Genomic DNA, 13467 nt, shown 5'->3' with positions numbered 1-13467 from the left:
GATTTCTAGCTTCTAGAATTGAGTCCTAGGTGGTCTTGCTCAGTGGTTAGAGCATCGGCCTGTGGACTGCAGGGTCCTGGGTTCAATTCTAGCCAAGGGCACATACCTCGGTTGCAGGCTCGATCCTTGGCCCCGGTCCAGGTGTGTGCAGGAGGCAACCCGTGGACATGTCTCTCTCACATTGCTGTTTCTCCCCCCCCTCCCCCTTCTACTCTCTCCAAAAAAGCAATGGGAAAAATATCCTTGGGTTAGGATTAAAATAAAATAAAAAAAAAAGAATTGTAAGAAAACACATTTCCTTGTTTAAGCCACCTGATCTGTGGCACGTTGTTCTGGCACCCCGAGTAGACTAATAGTGCATTTCCCATCATGTCAACTAAGTCTGGAGTCGGGCAACCCAAGATGGTACGGCCGTGGCATGGAGACAGGCTCCACTTTCTCTCCCACCTTCTATTTTCAAGGTTACCTCTTGGAACACCATGGCTGCTGGAGCTGTAATATTCCGGGCAGCAATGAAGAAGAAGGGACAAGAATGGATCCCTTCCTTTTCAGTCAAATTCCTGCAAGTACCACCCAGCAGTTTTGCTTACATCTTATTGGCTACCCCTTAGTCACACAATCACACCTTGCTCAAGGGAGTGTGGGCAGTGTGCCTGCTGAGAGCAGAGGCCTATTCCTAAGGAACAGGGGAGAGCAGATACTGGGGGAGCAACCAGCTGTCGCTGCCACAGGCTCTGACCTCAGCCCACAGCCGTAGGGTGCGTGAGAACTTTCTTTACATTTTTGATAACTCAGCATCATTTCTACTGCAAGCCAGGGTGGCACTATCCCCTTACTGTGTGCTTGTGTCTAATTCCTGGGTGGCTTTTGCAGTGCCCAGCTGTGGCCCGCAGTGTCGGTCCTGAAGTCCTGTGTCCGTGCAGGTGTGCCCTGGATGTCAGCACTCAGCCACCTGCCCCTGACCTTCAGCTCTCGCAGGCCACCTTGTTTCTGTCTGTGCAGCTCTTCCACCTCTTCTGGACCATCTTCAAGGCTCAGGGTGGTTCTGTTGCTCCTGCCCCTGCCGGGAGCCAGACTGGGCTGTGAAGCATTCTTTCATCTGCTCTTGGGCTTCTCAAGTCTCTCTCTGGAGTCCTGCTGTCCCATCGCCCACAAAAAGTAGAGTTCAGGACCTTGCCTTCAGAGACTTCCCAAACTCCTTTTTTTCATGATCTCTCCTCTGCACCCCACCTTACCTCAGGAGGATATTACTGATCTGAAGGTGACAAGCCCAATTTTTGGTGTTTATGTTTCTTCAATAAGGATGTAAACTATTGGGGCACAAAAGTCAGACTCATGGCTTTTTTCTGCTTTCTATCCTCTCACATTCCTCTCTTGAGGTGACAAGTACAGGTTTTGGCTTGACAATAGAAAATAAAAAAGAAAATATCAGAAAACTGCAATAACATAGGTTAATATCCCCCCAATACTATACCGCTATATTTATTATAAACTGCTGTGGTTGACATTATTTGGCATTCCTTACCTACTTCTCTCTTGCTTCTGCCACTATACTGTCTAGAAAAGCTAAATGTTTCCTTTCATATCCTCTCTTGCAGCTTAGGGAAACTGTATTTCTCAGTTCTGGTCAGTAAGATGGGAGCAGAAAGCTGCTCGAGGTTTACAGGAAGGCTTCACTTTATCCAAAAAAGGAGCAAGATGTGGTTGGCATCATCTCTTTCCCTCTGCTTTCTACTTAAAATGTGAACACAATGCCTGGAGCTCCAGCAGCCATTTTGCCACCATGAGGGCAATTCTAAGAGAATCATAGAGATGCCACAGAGTCATCGAGCAGCTGAGTCTGCACAGCATCACTTCATTACTATTAAAGAAGAAAAATGAATCCTCATTTTTGTCTTAGTTACTTGCTACCGAAAGCATTCCTAATGTATATACTATCACTTTATTAAAATAACTAGAAGTGAGTTTCTCTTTTATTGTCACAAACTGTGCCCAAAGACTGCCTTGAATTCTGGACCATGTGGATGCAAGATAGTTCCTAACCACTCTCCAGCCTTTTAGCCCAGGCCCAGCCACCGGTTCTGTCCTGGTGGTCCCTACTCCAGGCTTTATTTTTCAGAGTGAGTCACATGGATAAGGTAATGTTTCTCAGGGGTACTCAGCAGAAAATCTTAGTTCTTCAAGCAGGCTGGGGGATGGAGACAGTCCACCAACTATTGTCAACCTTGGGACCTACCACATTTTCCAGCCCCCTTTCTGGGCAGCAGAGGCCTCCATTCACTGTGTGTTTGAGGGAAACCCAGACCTGTCTACGAGAGGTCTTCTATAGCATGTGTCATGATACATCGGGCAGGTTACTGACTGCTCCAAGGGGGAGATGCCAGGCTGAGGTCTCCTTTTCTGTGAGGAGTCCCTCCCTCTGCATCTTCCCTCAGCTGAAATCACCAAGGCCTGGCGATGGAGGGGGTGACAGAGTACAGGTATGGTCGGTGTGTGCAACATGGACCCCATCCAGGGCTTCAAGTCAGATTCCATCCAGCTCCAAACTGATGGCCTAAGCCCTTCCACTTGTAGAATAAATCCTAGAATTCTTCCCAGAGTAATTCAGGAAGAAAATTTTTCTTTCCTTCAGAGTTATTTCTGAAAGAATGATAGTGTGGAGCATCCAGGGTTCACCGCAAGAGGACAGCTTGGCTAAGAGCAAAGCAAAAACTAAGAGACAGAGAGGAATCCCTGGATCAGGCTATGCCTGAAGGCCTCCTATACCTAGGAGTATATCCTTGTTTGTTCAAGCCAATTTAAATTGCTTTTCTGTCACACTAACTAAAAGAGTCCCGAGAAGTCCAGCCCATGACAAATAGTGTGCATGCAGGCAACTAGCTGAGGCCTAAGACCCAAGCTGCCTGCTGTTAGGTCCAGCGCAGTGCGCTGATTGACCGGAGCCTGAGTCCAGAGCGTCCCCGGGAGAACTGGTGCACACATAGCTTCCCTCGATGTTTGGCTCTGCCATGTCTCCCAGGATTTCCCTGACCACTGGGTTCAGCCCAAAGTGCATCTCTCTGCTCTCCACGTTTGTCTGTACAGAGCAGTTGGCACCAAAGTATGTGCCATCTCATCTGTTGTTGTCCTAAGCTGGCCTTTTAAGTCTTGGCAGACTTGGGCTTAATGAAAGGAGGAAAACCTCAAAAGGGAATTGAGGGGAGATGGACGTTGGGCAGGCCAAAAACAAGTACTGCCCAAGTGAGCACAGCCCCTTCCCTCGTAGAGCTCCAGCTTGGGGGAGGCCCACGCTAATCCCATCCTCCCACAATGTACTAAAATGCACCTACTGACCTATGATGGGGAAGTAGAAGCGAACAGATGTGGGCAGAGAAGTCAAGGAGAGCTTCCCAGAGGAGGTGACATTTGACTTCAGGCTTGAAGAGTGATGGGGATCTACAGTATTCCCCCCTTACCCATGGTTTTTCACTTTTCAAGTTTTCAGTTACTCGCAGTTAACCATGGTCTGAAAATATTAAATGAAAAATTTCAGAAATAATTCCCAAGTTTTAAATTGCTTGCTGCTGTGAGCAATGTGATGAAATCTCCCGCTGCCCTGCTCCGCCCTGCCAGGGACGGGAATCGTCCCTTTGTCCAGTGTGTCCACGCTGTAGATGCTCCGCACCGGGTAGTCACTGAGTAGCCAATGTCACGGTATCACAGCACTTGGGCTCACGCCACCCTTATGTTACTTAACCATGGCCCCAGAGGGCAAGAGTAGGGACCCTGGCAATTCAGATATGACAGAGAAGCCGTCAAGTGCTTCCTTCAAGTGAAAAGGTGGAAGTTCCTGACTTAATAAGGAAAGAAAGAAAAATGTATGCTGAGGTTGCTGAGATCTACAGTAAGAACAAATCTTCTATCTGTGAAATTTCCTAACTTACAAGTTAAACTTTATCATAGGTGCGTGTGTATAAAAACACACATGGTGTAGACGGGGTTCATAGTACACACACGGAAACTGCAGTCTCGGGTGCCCGCGGGGGGTCGTGGAACATACCCCCGGGGATAAGGGGGCACTAGTGTACTGTGTAAAGGAATGGGGGTGGCAAAGGCAAGAACATATGTCAAGGCCACGAGGAGCTACGGTAGATGCGGATTTCACGCCTCTTCCTCCACACCGAACACGCAAGGCCTGAGGCCAGGAGGAACGCCCGCCTCGATTTTCAGTCATCTTTAGGAAATGGAAAAATGGAGGGAAAATTAACAAGATTTGCAGATGATACAGTTTTATAGCTGGAAAATCCATGTGAATCTGTTGAAAAGACAAAAAATACAAACATTCAGTCAGTTGTCTGGGTCCAAAATTAAACTAAGGAGATCAATAGCCTTGTTATTTATACCTATAAAAACCACTTAGAAGATATAATGGAGCGGCGACCCCATTTGCAATAGCCACACAAAAGGTAAACGACCTAAGAATAGACTTAATGAGAAGTGCATTAAATCTATATGAAGGAAAATTGAAAATGCTGCTGGATGACGCAAAAGAAGACTGAACTCATGGAACGGCAGACTGATTCTCGAAAGAAAAGCCAACGGCATAAAGGCTGGCTACAGAATTAATGTTATTGCAATAAAAATTCTCCATCTGTTAAGAGCTCACCAAGTCTTTAAGGTTCTGCCCAAATGCCATCACCTCCTACGAGAAGCCCTCCTGGTGTGAACTTATTGCCTGGTGCTCCTTAACCTTTATTCTGCTTTTGGTCTTTTACTAGGGTTGTGGTGGATCCTGTCGACTCTCCCTTAAGAATGAGAACTTGTTGAGCACAAGGACTCCTTCCCACCTGTCTCCCTGTATCAGATTAGTAGGGTTCAGGGCCCAAGTCACAGGATTTCCCAGAGCTCAGGCCTTTGTCTGGAGTTTGGAAGCAGCTTCCCAGGCCCTTCTCCTGGCCTCCTTGCCACTCTGCTCGCTGGAGCCTTGGGCTCTCTGATTCCGCTTCTTGCCATCACCCTGCTATGACATGGTATTGCTTCCAGCTGTCCTGTAAACTTGGCCAGTTCCATGCATCAGGTCCTTGTGACTGGCCTGGCCTCTTTCTGGGAACTAAGTTACCTTAGTCTGTGCCTTGTTTGGGTTTGGCTCCTCCTATCTCAAACAGTAGCTTGGATTTATACGTCACACTGTACACCAACATAAACTCCAAGCAGATAAAAGATTTACCTGTCTAAAACAAAAGCTATAAATGTACTTGAAGAGAGCATAGGCAAATTCCTTGGAACATTTGCATAGGAGCATCCTTATTAAGTGTGCCTCAAAATCCAGAAACCATAAAAGATTGGTCCATTTGGCTCTAAAAAATAAATTAAAAGCTTACTCATGGTGCCAGGCTGGGCATGGCTCAGTAGCTGAGCATTGACCTAGGGTCCAGGAGATTGCGGTTCGATTCCCAGTCAGGGCACCTGCCTGGGTTGCGGGCTCCATCCCCAGTTGGGGGCATGCAGGAGGCAGCTGATCAATGACTCTCATCATTGATGTTTCTATCTCTTTCTCTCTCTCCCTTCCTCTCTCTAAAATCAATAAAGATATATTTTAAAAACAACAACAACTTATTCATGGAAAAGTAAAACTATAGAAAAGTTAAAAGACAAACAACGATCTGGGGAAATATTTGTAAGTCGATATCACATAAATTATTTTCGGATAACATAAAGAACTAGAGACATAGACAAAAGAGCCCAACAACTTAATATCAAAGAGGGCAAAGTACATGAACAGACAGTTCACAGAAAGTTATGATGACACTGAGATACTATTTGTCACCTCTCAGATTGGCAAAAATTCAGCAGTTTGACAATATATCTTATTGGTCAGTCTATGTGGAAACTGATACTCTGTGTAGCTGGTAAGAATGGACAAGTCCTTTGAAGGGTGCACAATCCATCAAAAACGCAAAGACACCTACCCTTTGATCCAGCAATTCTACTTTTGTGAATTTATCCTACAGAGACACATGCATACTTATGGATGTATATGCATAAGATTGTTTTTTACAGCGTTGGTTTTGTTAGTAAAAGAATAGAAACCATATTGTCTTGGGTCACATGCTTACCCCTGAGACCAAGAAGATCCGAAGTCTCAAGAACTGCCTTTGGAGGAAAGGTGGTCCTTCAGAGCAAAACTGGGACAAGAAAGAAAAAAGATGTTCCTTGCAATATCAGTACTCTTCCTGTGCATCAGATGGAGACAACCTCACGCGTCAGAAAGCTCCAGGCCACACGCAGGTGACACAGCCTGGGGGTGAGGTTTCCAGGCGAGTCAGGTAACCAGATAAGGAGACTAAAGCACCTCTGAGAAGGCAGGCTCTGTTAATATGAAGGCTTTGGTTTGCTGAGCACACATGATGAGCGCAGCTTTGCAAATGTGGGGTAGCATCTAGGGCCACCTCTCTCCATAACAGTGGGGCGAGAAGCCGGAGGGTTGGAATGAAATTTTGGAGGGGGGAGAGTGAACTAGACAGTCGGGCATCAGGAGGGGTGAGGGGCCGAGGAAAGATGGAGTAGCAGTCCTGCTGGCGAAGGCTTCTGGAAAACAGCAGGGAGCGCAAAGGAAGGTTCTAGGTTGTTTGCTATGGAATGTGTGAGGCACCCTTAGGAAATCGGCAGTAAGGATGGGTCCCTAATTGCAGGGTTTCTCTGTTGAGCGTGGCACTGCCCCAGCTGCACTGGAAAGGTAGAGTGGTTTTACTTGCCACGGTGGCTGCTTGGGGGTAGGGCAGGACCGAGGGGAACTACTGACTTGGTGGCCAGAATTGGGCCAACAGGTGAGATGTCTTTTGCACAAGGCCAGTGTCACTCCCGTTGGAAACGTTGCTTTGGTGTAAGTGGATTGTTTTGGGAATCTTAAAGATGTTCTGAGTTTTGTATCCGGGTTGATATTGGACAAAAACCAGAACCTACAGGAGCCAGAGGACAAAGGAACAGCTGACACCTGGGTTGTACCTGTACTTAAGACTTTGATTATATTGTAGCTACTTCACGTAATGAGTCTTCTTATAGCTTCCTCTGTTACAGCCCTAGGTTTATTTCCTCTTTGTCATCTGCTTCATAATACATTGTCATTTAAATTTTCTGCATTTTACATTTCTATTTTATTAGTTCTAATCTGCATATAAAATAGAGGTATTTTGCACTCTATTTGTGCTCATTTGTCCACTGACCAGGGGTCATCTTTTTTGTTAGCACCATATTTTGGGATCCATTTGTGATCATTTATTATCTCCCCCATTTTTGTTTACCATTAAAAACATAGCTACTGTTTAATAACACACTGGATTTCCTGAACTTAGATGTTGTGTGGGAAATAACTTAGATAAACATAACTATTCACACACTGTTCAGGACTGAGGTGCTGCGGTTTCCACAATTTTTTCTATTAATAGTACACATGATCATTTCATAATTTCTTCCAAAGTTCGCCATTCCAACAGAAGTCCATCTCAGTAACTAACTAACAGCGAAGGTGTGGGGAGTTGGGCTCTAGCTGCAGGGTTTCTAATCTGAATGTTGGCTGGGGCTTTGTGAAGCTGAGACACCTGGGTGCTGGGTGCGGGTGGGGTGTCTCATAAAGTGAGCCACAGGCACTTCCTGTCTTTTAAGGACACAGGCAACAGACATGGGCCCTGTCTCATGTCATGAGGTTGTGCAGGGGTTACGAACAACTGGCTTTTCATTCGTACAAGAAAGGAGCAGTGATGGCTCTTCATTGGTTTCCTTAAAGGGCAGACCTTTAATAGTGTCGTGATTATGGATCATTGAATGACAAATTCTTAATGGAGGAGAGAGGGCCTCATCTCCCCTGGTTGTTCATGGAAGTGGGGCTCTTGGGGTACCGCTGGAATAAGCATTTCCGGAGGTTTACACAATTTTTATTTCCATGGAATTACACCCATAGGTTTCCAAAGTCCCATTTCCCTTAGTCCAGTCATAGAAGAAGTATAGTTGGGGCTTCAGTAGAGCTAAAATCAGTTCCAGTGTGGAGCTGGGTCTAGTCCAGCATCAGGCTATCTTAGCTTGTGTTTCCCCACTGCAGTCCATTAGTCCATTGTGTGTGGGGTCCTCATGGCTGTGGACCCTGGGGTGAATGCAAGGAAGCAGGAGAAAAAGAGCCCCACAAACCAAGAGTCAAGTGCATCAGGAGAGAGAATTCCTTTGTTTAGGAGATTATGTATTCTCAAATTTTCAAGACCTTGCAGTGGCCACGCCCACTCTAGCCAATGATCTCTGTTCCCAGGTCTGGTTGACAGACAAGTACCTGCCCTATGTCACCTCAACTTTACTGGGCACTTGTCTATCTTCCCTTTGTTCAGTCCCCTTCCTCCAGTGTTTTGCAGGGAATAAACCTGTGGTTTCCTGGGGAGTGTGAAATTGCAGCTTCCTGGTGAAGCTGCCCGAATGACATGCTTATAATGTCTGGCTTCTCCCTTTGCTTCTTTTCTATTATTAACAACTAGCTAATTACAACAGTATCAAAAATCACCCCAAAATGTAATGACTAAAAAACAACTTATTATTATCTTTTACAGTTCTGCAGCTTGACTGGGCAGAATTGGGTGGTTCTCACTTGGGGTCTCTCCCATGGTTATAGTCACACAGTAACCGAGGTGCTGGGGCTGGAGTCTCCCGAAGTCATGACTGGCTTAGCTATCCAAGAAGCCTCTTCACTCGCATGGCTGGTGTCTCAGCTGGGCTAACTGTGGCAGAAAGAAGCTGGACAGGCAACACTCTTTTTTCCCCCCATAGCTTTTCCATGTGGCCAGGGAGGACTTCCTCACAGCATGGCATTCTCAGGCAACCAGACTTCTTACATGGTGGCTGGCTTGCCTCAGAAGGAATATTCTAAAAAACCCAAGCAAAAACTGGAAAGCCTTTTAAGATCTAACTTTGGAAGTCATGCTCCATTCCATTCCATCTCATTGGTCATAAGAGAATTCACAACGGCTGGGCGTGGCTCAGCAGCTGAGCGTCGACCTAGGATCCAGGCGATCGGGGTTCGATTCCTGGTCAGGGCACATGCCTGGGTTGCGGGCTCAATCCCCAGTCAGGGGCATGCAGGAGGCAGCGGATCAATGACTCTCATCATTGATGTTTCTATCTCTCTCTCTCTCTCCTTTCCTCTCTCCGAAATCAATAAAGATATATTTAAAAAAAAAAAAAAAAAAAGAAGAGAATTCCCAGGGTCAGCCCAGATTCAAGGGCAGGGGGCTACACAAGGCTGTGAATACTGACAGACCTGATTCAGTGGGGGGCCGTCTTACAGACCAGCTACCACACATGATTATGCGTACCAGTCAGAAAAGGCTGGGTCATGCACATCATCTCAAATATCAGTGCCTCAAATTATGCAAATTTATTTATTGCTTGTCTGGCCTGGTGGCAGTCAGGGAGGGGTTCTGCCCCATGTAGTCAATCCATCTCATGATGTCACAATCTCAACATGACAGCTCAGGGTTCACTGTGGCAGGGGTGAGCAGAATCAGGGGGATTTGCACAGGCAAGGAAATGCTCTGGCCCAGAAATGACATGAGTCACTTCCACCAGTCAGCACTGTCCTGCCCAGCTGCAAGCAGTGGGGAAGTGTAATCCTCCTTTGTACTTGGAAGACAGCAGAGCAGAAGTGGCTGAGCAGTGGAGGCCTCTGCCCCACTATACTATACCCATGGATGATTCCTGTTGGATGTCACCGTTAAATAAGTTTTCAGGCAAAATTTCTGCATTGATCATATTAATGGATGTTTATAAACAGCCATTTGTTCCATATGAGGGGGTCACTCAGTAGGAGACATTTGAGTTGGGCTTTTAGAATGAGTAGGAATCTGAAAGGAAGGGAAGGGATGTGGAAAAGAACATTCCAGATGGAACAGCGCAAGCACAGGCTCAGAGGCATGAAAGAACCTGCTGTTTTCCGGGAGCCGTGAGGCGTCTAGCTCAGTGTACTTGTGGAAGAAGGGGAGACAGAAAGGCGGGCTGGAACAAGGATGGAAATAGTAATTGATAATTGATAACTAAAATTTATTGAAAATCTTTTAATGTGCTGGGCACAGTTTCACACACGTCATGTGCTTTACTACAGTAATGGTGCTCTGCTGGGTCTCTTCCCTTTGCACCCGGGAGTCCTGTTCCCTCTTCTCTACCCAGCCCTGTGCCCAGGAGGTTGGCCTCTATGAATGACATCACCAGGCTCCCTTGTTCTCTGGCTTCCAGTTGGATTTGTCCAATGGGGAGCCCCAGGAGGAGATAGAGGGAGGGAAGGCAGTGAGGTCAGAGGATTTATCCCATTGGCTCCCTCCCTGCAGGGTTGCCGTGGCTGGCTGCTTCCCTCAGCTGCCCTCACATGATTCTCCCATGCCAGATTCTGGCAACTGTTCCTCCTCTTGGCCCTTCAGGTCTAGGGGTACTAATTGTCCTCTAATTAGACGTGGGGTACTCTGTTATCCTGTGTAGGTTTCCTTACACACTGCCCTTTGGAATAGCCCCCTTGCCAATTCTTTACATTCTGATTAGAGTTCCTGATAGAACCTGATCAGGTATCTACGTGACCAAGTAGGCACTAGTATTGTTTCTACTTTATGGATGAGAGAACAGGTGCAGAGAGGTTAGGCAAGAATCTGGTAACAGAGCTGCAAAGATATTAAAAGGCCTTGAATGCCAGGTTAAACAGAATATTTCCTTCACCTATAGAGGGTGCCAGACACTCACCCTTTTTCCTTCTTTTATTAAATCCATTGTGAGTGATACTGTTATTTTTATGCCTGTTGAGAAATCAACAAGATTCCTCAATTGCAAAATGAGAGACTTCTCCAAGCTCTGATAGCCTTGCAGAACTGTGGTGGGGCTTAGAGAAATCTTGGCCATTGAAAGATCTCTTTTGGAGCTGGGGGTGGGGCATGTGAGCAAGGTCCAGCCAATCAGAGCATCACACTCCCCGTGGTCACAGTGATTGGTTTAGGAGTGATCCAATCAAAGCCAAACGGATTATTTTCCTAGAATATTTGAAGGAGAGGCATGATCTCTTCTCTCTACCAGGCTTCAAACTGGGCAAAGATAAAGCCTGGATGTGCCAGGGCCCACCATGTGGATAAAAGACCCCCCCCAATCAGGGAAGCAGAACCAAGAAGTGGAGAGAAACTGAGTCTGATGATATCCTTTCAGAGCCTGAACCCAGCTATGTCCAAAGTCCACACAACCCTTTGGATGACTTTCGTACATGAGACAATATAGTCCCTTTTCCCCTTACGACAGAGTATCAACTCTGGAGTCCCAACTTTGTCACTTGCAGTGGAAATAGTTCTAACACAGTGGAAGACAGTTTGGAGTAGGAAGAGGAGAAGGGACTCTGCAGCAGTCAGGCAAACTTCTATTCTTCCAGCAAGACCCAGTTGAAATGTTACCATTTTTGTTCAACCTTCCAACTACTTTCCCTGCCATAGCTAGTTGCTCCCTTCCCCTTCTTGTGCGCGTAGGTTTGTACACACCTCTATTACAGCATCTCTTACACTGTGCTGTAATTGTATCCTCGGGTGAGGCAGTGCACTTGCCTGAATCTTATGCTTTTGGAACTCTCAGTTTTTGAGAAAGCGTGGCACAAAATTGTTACTAAGTCATTGAAAGTTTGTTGTACAAATAACTGAGTGAGACTAGGCAGTAGTAGTAGGAATGGGCAGGGGAGATGGATGGGGGCCATCCCTGCAGTGCCAACAAAAAGTAATAGCAGTCTTAAATCTCTTTTTGGAATAGATAGTCTTGATATTAATATTAATAACAAAATGTTATTCAGTTGACTTGGACAAAATCCCTGGAGTAAAATTAGTAATAGTGGTGATTTATTACATGACTTATGTGCCAGGTGTTTTGTGTACATTAAATTTAATCTTCACTCCAGCCTGGCAATGGAAGTATGGTGGACATGTGATGACCCCACCAAATCTGCTTTATTCTGGGGAAGTGAAATCAACTCCAAGGGATGTTTTTGTTTTTTTTTTTAATATGTTTTTATTGATTAAAAAAATGTTTTTATTGATTTTAGAGAGAGGGGAAAGTAGAGAGAGAGAGAGAGAAAACATCAATGAGAGAGAAATATTGATCGGGGGAGTGAGCTCACAACCCAGGCATGTGCCCTGACCAGGAATCAAACTGGTGACCTCTTGGTGCATGGGACGACACTCAACCAACTGAGCCACATCAGCTGGGCCAGGGGATGATTCTTTAAGCTAATCACAGCAATTCCATCTTCTTCCACAGTGGCTAGTTCAGGGATGCACAGGTCTGGGCCAATTAGGATCAGCAGGATAAAGCTTGCTGCCATGAGAAAGGGTGTGAGAAAATGTGCTCCTTTTTGTTGGATGTGAATGAGAAAGTTTGTGACCCTGGCTTTTCCTGGAAGTCATCTTGAGGACATGGAGAAAAGCAGAGCCAAGAAAATCCTAGAGGAATGGATCCAGGGCTCTCATCATTTCCAGCTGGAAGCTGACCTATCTCTGGATGCCCAGCTATGGGAGTTATATGAGCAAAACACACATCTCTAATTCAGTCTGAGTTGAGTCTCTGTTATTTCGTCCAATCGATACCATTGTAATGAACCTAGTTATGAATAACTGGAAAGGAGCAAAGGGAAGGCCAAGTATTATAAGCATGTCATTTGTGCAGCTTTGCCAGGAAACTGCAGTTTAACACTCCCTAGGAAGCCACCGGTCTATTCCCCTCTGCAGAACACTGGGGAAAGGGACTGAACAGGGTGGAGAATAGATGCTTACCCAGTGAAGTTTGGGTGAAACAGGGAAGGTACTTGCCTGCCTGTCACACCTGGGGACAGGTCATTGGAGCCAAGAGAGCGTGCCCTGTGCAACAAGAGTCCCAAGAGCAACCAAAAGACACAAGAAGCAAGAAGCAAAGAGAATACTTCTTTGTGTGTGTGTTTTGTTTTTTTTAAATATATCTTTATTGATATCAGAGAGAGGAAGAGAGAGGGGGAGAGAGAGAAACATCAACGATGAGAGAGTCATTGATCGGCCGCCTCCTGCACACCCCCAACTGGGGATAGAGCCCACAACCCAGGCATGTGCCCTGACCCGGAATCGAGCTGTGATCTCCTGGATCCTAGGTCGACATTCAACCACTGAGCCACGACCGGCCGGGCAGAACATGTCTTTGTTTAAGGGATTAAATATCTCAAATTTTCCTGTGCTTGCAGTGGCCACGCCTACTCTGGCTCCTGCATTTGTCCACATGGCTCATGGCGACGTGGACCCCACACAATAGACTAATGGACTGCAACTGGCCTGATGCTAAACCAAGACCCAATTCCAGCACGGAAAGGAAACTTTGGACCCTGGCTTTGCTTCTAGCTCTACTGAATCCCCAGCTGCCATCTTCCAGGACTGGATTAAGGGAAGTGGGACTTTGCAAACCCAGACGTATAATTCTACA

Source organism: Miniopterus natalensis, chromosome 3 (genome assembly GCF_054644295.1).
Source record: "Miniopterus natalensis isolate mMinNat1 chromosome 3, mMinNat1.hap1, whole genome shotgun sequence".
Classification (NCBI taxonomy): Eukaryota; Metazoa; Chordata; class Mammalia; order Chiroptera; family Miniopteridae; genus Miniopterus; species Miniopterus natalensis.
This window is presented reverse-complemented; position numbering follows the sequence as displayed.